This window comes from Elephantulus edwardii, unplaced genomic scaffold (genome assembly GCF_000299155.1).
Source record: "Elephantulus edwardii isolate Elephantulus edwardi_28Jun2011 unplaced genomic scaffold, EleEdw1.0 scaffold00080, whole genome shotgun sequence".
In the NCBI taxonomy this organism is placed as follows: Eukaryota; Metazoa; Chordata; class Mammalia; order Macroscelidea; family Macroscelididae; genus Elephantulus; species Elephantulus edwardii.
Genome location: NW_006399830.1, coordinates 1,221,435 through 1,229,106, shown reverse-complemented (window position 1 = coordinate 1,229,106; position 7,672 = coordinate 1,221,435).

The following is a 7,672-nucleotide window of genomic DNA, read 5'->3' as shown; positions in this document are numbered from 1 at the left end:
TGTGTGTGTGTGTCTACATGACTGATGGGCCCAGCTGTGCCTACATGTCTTTGTGTGTGTGTGTTTACATGACGATATGACGGGCCCAGCTGTGCCTACATGCCTGAGGGTGTGCATGGGTGTGTGATGTGTGTAGTCCTTGTGTGTTCTGGATGTGTATGCATGTGCACACACGTGTACATGCCTGTCTGCTTGATGGATGATGGGCTCAGTTGTGTCTGTGTGTCTAGTGTGTGTCTAGGGTGTACATGACTGTTTGTGTGAGTGTGTGCACATATATGTCTGTCATCGGCTCAACTGTGTGTGTGCACACATGTGAAAGCTGTCCTTGTGGGTGTATGTGTGTGTGTGCGCACATCTATGTGATGGGCCCAGCTATGCCCGTGTGTGTGTGTGTGTGTGTGAAGGCTGTCTCTGTGGGTGGGTGTGCACACACACAGAGGTGCCTGTCTATAGGATGGGCCCTGCTGTGTCCACGTGTGTGACTGCGTGTGCGTACACATACATGGGCATGAGCAGACGCAACCACGTGTGTATACCGGACTCACCATGTGCCCAGGACACACAGCAGCGCCGGTGTGTGTGTTGAGCTGACCTGCTTCCTGACCAGCACAGCCACACACAGAACAGAGAGCTGTCCCACAGGCTGGAGGAGGAGGCCTCCCCTCCCGTGGGTGTGAACTGCCGACCACGTGATTAGCAGTGGGGTGTTGAAACCACCCTGTCACCTCCGAGTGTCAAGTGTCCCTAAGCTCACTGCCCACAGCAGTTCTGACCCCAGTGACCCTCCACTGGGTTTTGGGGGCAGACGGCCTCATCTTTGTCCTGCAGAGCAGTCAGTGGGCTCAAACCCCGACCTTTTCCCCAACACACAACCGCTGCAGATGAGGAACTGAGTTCCAAGCACAGAGGAAAGCTGTCCAAATTTGCAGGGCCAGTGGCCCACTGGGATTGGGCCAAGAGCACTCAGCTTCTGACTTCGCACCAGGCAGAGGCAGGGGAGGCCCTGTCTGTGGTGATCAGGGCTCTGCCCCAAGCTGTGCACACAGATCACTGCCTCACTTCCTTTAATCTCCTCCCCATCAGCTTGGGCTTGAAGAGGGGGGAGCTGCAGCAGGAGACTTGGAAGTGCAAATGAGGCCCCTTCCCCTGGTAAACCCCTAGCAGCAATTAACTCCTCACTTCACACCCCGCAGCCCCACCAATTCCAGATGGAGTAAACAGTTAAATATGAAATATTAAGCCATAAACAAAAAGACCAATGAAAACAGAACCCAGTGCTTAGCTTACACCCTCAGGAGGAAGCAGGCTTTCCAAACACAGGAGGAGTGAGAGAAATGGCAAGAGAAAAAAGAGAGGCCAGTTTGACCACATAAAAGTAAGAAAATGAAACGTTAAAAAAAATGAAGAGATATACAGCACAGAGAGAAAATATTTGGCAAATGTGGTCAAAGAGTGAGAACTACCTTCATTAGGTAAGGAGCTGGCTCCAAAGGAGGAGGGAACCACCAGTGCATAAAATACACACGCAAAGGAGCAAACACGGGAAGTCCAGGTGCTGACAGAGGCTGTGAGACACCGTGGAACCTCTGGCATAATCAGAGGACTGAATTCAGTGAGACACCTTTGGGCTTATCAAATAAGCAATGATCTAAATGATATTTCATTTTTTAAGAAAAAAGGACTGTAAGGTAATGGTGAAGCTGGCATAATTCTGTTGGGAAGTCATTTGACAACACAGAACAGAAGGGTTTTTAAGTGCATGTAATCAAACAGCAAACACACTAATGAAATGAAAATGTTTTCTTTAAGATCAAGAAGAAACAAGAAAGCCCACAACAACTGCTTAGTCTGTTAGCAACGTTAGACGTCTACACGGTAAGAGAGGCAAAGAGAGTCAGAACCGTCAAGGGCAGAAAGGAAGAGACAAAACTTTTTTTGTTCACAAATGACATGATGGTGTAAATAAAAATTCAAAAGGATGTGTAAATTGTTATAATTAATGAGCGTGCTTTATGGGAATGCAGGACAGAAAAAATGCCCATTTGATTTCTATACATCTACCATAAAAAGAAAATTAAAACATATGAAAAGACTTTTCACAGAGGAGGACAATCAGATGGCCAACAGACACATGAAGAAATGCTCAAAATCACTGGCAATGAGAGATGCAAATTAAAACCACAATGAGATACCATCTTAGCCCAGTAGCAGTGGCAAAGTTTAGCAGGACAGCAAATAATAAGTTTTGGAGGGGAGGTGGTGAGATAGGAACTCTTATACATTGTTGGTGGGATTGTAAAATGGTACAAACACTCTGGAAGGCAGTTTGAAGTTTTCTCAAAAAGCTGTACATAGAAATTCCATATGACCCAGCTATTCTACAGCTTGGCATATACCCCAAGAAAATGAGAACTGAGGCTCAAACAGAGACTTATGCATTAGTGTTCATAACAGCATTATTCACCATAGCAAGAACATGGAAACAGCCCAAAGGTCCTACCACAATCGAATGGATTGAGAAATTATGGTACATTCACACAATGGAATACTATGCAGCATGCAGGAGCAATGATTTTTTAAATTACTACCTAACTTGGGAGGGAGGGGAGAGCATTAGTTAGTTCACTTAGCATGCTAAGTGAACTAACTCAGTCCCATAAGGACAAATACTGTATAAAACCATTATTATAGACCATGTATGAGGATCCAAGGAGGGGAGGGAGGAGCAGAGAGGTGAGAATGGGGGACCTTAATCATAGGGTTGCATAATTTGATGGGTGGAGCGAGGGGTGGGTAAAGGAAAGGGGAAAAATCAGGTGTGGAAATCAATGTATACAAACTTTGTAAGTAAACTAGTATAAAATAAAAATTTTATTAAAAAAAGCAACATTCTCCAAGTTGAACATAGACTAAATGCAATGCTTAGCACATGCACGTCCCAGGAAAAGCTGATTCTAGCCAGGCATTACTTAGAACAATCAATCACAGATCAGAAGGTAGCATCTACCTAGAGTTAAAGACCAAAAGGCAGGAAGGGTTAGAGAAAGAGAGGAATGGAAACAAACAACACAGGGAGGGACAGAGAAGGGTGCTGTTTAGTGCCCCTGCAATACTGTGAAGGATGCAGCAAGCATCAAATCACACTACAGATAAACTGCTGCATGAAAAACCACACTCGCCTGTAATCTTTCACACGATTCACAAAAGTTTGCTAAAATTAAATTTTAAAAGGGTCAAAGATCAGGAGAGATTCTAAATAAGAAAGGTAAGGGGTAGAGATCTGACTTTACCAGAAAATTATCATTTATTATCAAAGTATGGTAACTGTGGTACAAAATGAGTCAAATCAACCTACAGGACGAATCAGAAGACCAGGACAGGACCCATGGCTTTATTAGCTTGGCTGAGGAAAGTGGACACTTTCCAACTAAGGGTGTCTATACGGGAAAAATAAAATGAAACCCTTACCTCACACCATATACAAAGTCAATGATGTGGAAATCTATACAGAGGAAAAAATAAAATTGAACCTCTCCCTCACACTACATACTAAACAAATTTTAGATTCCTTCTAGATCTGAAAGAAGAAAGAACTGTATATTTTAGAAGGTAATAAAGGCAAATATATATTCATGACCTAGGGACAGGGCAGGATTTCTCCTTACCCATGCAGAAATACAGAGGTGATTTACTGCATAAAAATGGAGTATTCATGATTTTCTAAAAATACTATGCAAAAGATACTAAAAGAATGAAAACACGGTCCAAAAATACTAGAAGACAGCTGCAATGTATACAACTGACAAAGGAACATGATCACATTCATAATCTGTGAACAACTTTTGGAAAACAGTAATAAAATGGGCAGATGTCCCCACAAGCCATTTCACAAATGAGAATACCAAAACGGCCAAACACACAGAAGAGACTCAACTTCATTATTCATGAGGAAATCAAAACTAAAGTCTTGACAAGGTCCCAGCACACAGTCACCAGATGGAAGGAACCAAAGTCTAACAAGCTGTCCTGGCAAAGATGCAGGGCAGCAGGGGTGTCCACACACTGTTCTGAGGGCAGCATGTTTGACCACATCAGAAAGCAGTCCAGCATAAAAGTGCATTTTCCCAAGACCTCTGTCTTATCAATACCTCTGTCCTGGAGAAAATTCTCTCCTAGAGAGAGCCCTTCAGTCAGATGGACTAACCCATGGCTGCACCAGCGGGCTGGAGCAGCAGAGGCTGTGCAGATGCCCCGACAGAGCTCCGTCCTGTTCTACACAGGGTAGCTGGGCCTCGGCACCAACTCAAAGGCACCTAACAAGAAGGAGAGACCCGAGAGATTCTCATCCCTGTTCTGTAGCAGACGCCACCCCAACCACAAACAAGCCTGCAACCTTTTGCTGCTATGTGTCAGTGTGCAGCAGTGAAATGCACCACCACCAGTTAGCAGCCTTCCCAAATAACGTTAACCCAAAGGGCCAGATCACAAACATGTATGCCACTGTGACATCAACACAAAGTTCAGAAGCATGCAGACCTCGGATCTACGTGGAAATGCTGGTGGCTGTATTCAACACTCAACAGAAGAGATTGTCTGGGGAGAACCCAGAGATGGTTTCTGAGAGCTGGCGATGGTCTACCTCACAGAATGAAGGCGGTCGCATGGATACCCACACACCAATTACTCTTCGCATTGTCCCTATGTGTGTTCTCCGTGCAGGAGCTCTGAGGTTCAAGGTTCTATATGTTGCACCTATAATTGAAAGGTCATCAGTTGGAATCCTTCAGCTGCTCTGGGGAAAAACAACAACTGTCAAGTCTCCTCCCATAAAGATTTACAGCCTCTGAGATCTGACAGAGGGCCATTATGAGCAGGAACACTCAGCAACCAAGACTGAAGGGCTTGGTGCATTTACATGAAAAGGAGACCTTGTGGCATTGTAGGTTACGTGTCAGGCTGATAACCAAAAGATCAGCAGTTCAAATCCACACGTCACCCGCCAGGGAAAGATCTGTTGCCTTGTTGTTAGATGCTGTCGATGTAGCTGACTCATAGCAACCCCGAGCACAGCAGCTCTGGGCTGGATCCGTGCTCACAGTTCTGCGCTGTTCAAGCCCACTGCTGGACCACCTGAGAGATCCGACAGAGGGTTGTCAGGAGATGGGCCAACTTGATGGCAGTGGGTTGGTGTCTCACCTCACTCAGAAATGTGTGCACAATGTGTTTGTCTTGACCTCAACGGTCTTACAACTGAGAGCCACGTATAAGGAGAGAAGCCCATAAACAGTGTCAAAAGAACACGACCAGACACGTCCCACTTTACCCAGAAGATAAGAAAAATGGAAACTCCTAAACGTTTAACAATAGGAGAGACTCAGCACATTACAGGACGTCCTTGTACTGAAGATTGCACCAGCTCTTCAATAATGCTAATGAACCCTCTGCCACTTGGAAATTGTCAAGATCAGCAAAAAAGAGAAAGAGAGAGAAAGGGAAGTGATTGAGCAAACCCAACAAATCCCTTCCCATGTAAACACCTCACAGAGATACACCCATATCCACAAAACACACGTACAAGGATGCTATTAGCAACAGTCCTCATAGTGACACAATCTGGGAACAATCCCAGCAGGAGTCCTCTCCAGACATGGAGCAACATACAGCAATGATGATCACTTTACATCCAATACAGAAGTCCAAGAATCTCAAACAAAATGCGGAGCACAAGGAAACAGGCATCCGAACTCCAAACCAGAGGGCAGCCCTGCAGCACCAGGGCCACCTCGCAGCTGTCGGGCCTCCCCACCGTGGTCGGAGCAGCCTGCCACTTCTTTCTCCCAGAGGGGCTGCTGGGTTAGAACCATCAACGTCTTGGTCAGCAGCCAAGTGGTTAAGGCTCTTTAATGCAGGCGTCCAAAAGCGTGTAGCATGTGACTGTGTTTATAGAAACGAGAAAAGCAAGGGGAGTGAGTTCTTGTGAGAGCCAGTCGGTGTCACCCCTGGGGCGTAAAGTGGTTTCTCCGGCCGGTTTTGTTCTGCCTCTTGACCTGGGTGGTGGCTATACCTTGTGAAAAATTCATCAATGGTGCACTTAAGAATTTGTAAACATTTCTGTATGTAAGTTATATTTCAATTTTTAAAAAGTCAGACGATGATACCAGCAACAAACGCAGCTCCTCCAGGAGGCCCACAGTGGGAGGAGCCCTCCAGTGCACAGTGGGTTATGTTTGAAGATCGTCTCTTCTCCTTCTAACATGTCTCAGTTTTCTTTAGTGACTGTCTATTGCTCTTGAAATTAAAAAGTTAAGTAATAAGCTATATGTAAACGTAGGTGCCTGAGGCACACGCACCTAAAGGAGCACCTGTAATTCATGGCTTGCGCTACACGCGTGATTGCCTGGTGCTTTCCATGGTGGGGAAACAGTGATGGTGCTGGCCACGGCCACGGCCCGCACCCACCTCCTCACTGTGTGCCTCCAGCAGTCATCTCTCACGCCACAGGAAGCCTGCAGGCTAATGAGCGAGCTCGGAGGATCTAACACCAGGACAAAAAATTGCTGCAGAAAAGAGGCAGGAATATTCAGAAGGCATTAACCTGATGAATTGTATCTAAGAGCTGTAAATTTGATAAGTGCTTATTAGAAATATGAAAATGAAGCTTGAAATTTGCTTGTTTGCCTGAAACGAAGAGGTTCCCTTGGACTAATTGACTAAAAATTTAGCGAGATGCTCACACGCAGGCACAGTGTTAAGAAGACAGCTAGACAGGGACATAGAAGACGGACAGAGTCCCACTGCGGACACGCAATAACACTTATCAGAAACATGACGAGAAGCTCGGCCTCCGCCACCATCCTTCAGCTGGCAAACTCCTGCTCCTTCCTGGAGCACAGTCCAGACCGTCTTCCAGGAGGCCTTGAACCCAGCCCCACCCTCAGCCTGGGTCAGAAGGCTCTCTTCTCCTCCCACCAGCAGGAAGATGACCTCTCTTCTGGAAGAGCTGAGGATGATGGTGGTGATGGTGATAACGGGTATGATAAAGGTGCAGGTGGTGGTGGTGGCAATACTGGTGGTTGTGGCAATGGTGATGATGAGGTGATAATGGCAGTAATGGCAGTGATGCTGGTGCTAGGGGTGATGGTGGTGGTGACTACAGGGAGGATGATGGGGTGCGGTGGTAGTGATGATGGTGGTGATGCTGATGATGGTGATTTTGGTTGTGATAATGATGACGGTGGTCTTGGTGGTGATGGTGATGTGGTGGTGGTCATTATGGGGATGGGAGCGGTGATATTAGTGGTGATAATGGTGGTGGTGGTCTTGGTGGTGATGGTGATGTGGTGGTGGTCATTATGGGGATGGGAGCGGTGATATTAGTGGTGATAATGGTGGTGGTGGTCTTGGTGGTGATGGTGATGTGGTGGTGATAGTAGTGATGATACTGGTGGTGATGATGGTAATGGTGGTGGCAGTAGTGGTAGTGATTATATTGGTGGTGGTGGCGATTGGTGTCCTTGGTGATAGTGATGATGGTGATAGTGGTGATGATATTGGTGATAGCAGTGATTGTAGTGATGATATTGGTGGTGATTGTGGTGGCAGTGAAGGTAGTGGTGATATTGGTGGTGGTGGTGATGGTAGTGGTAATATTGGTGGTGATGGTGGTGGT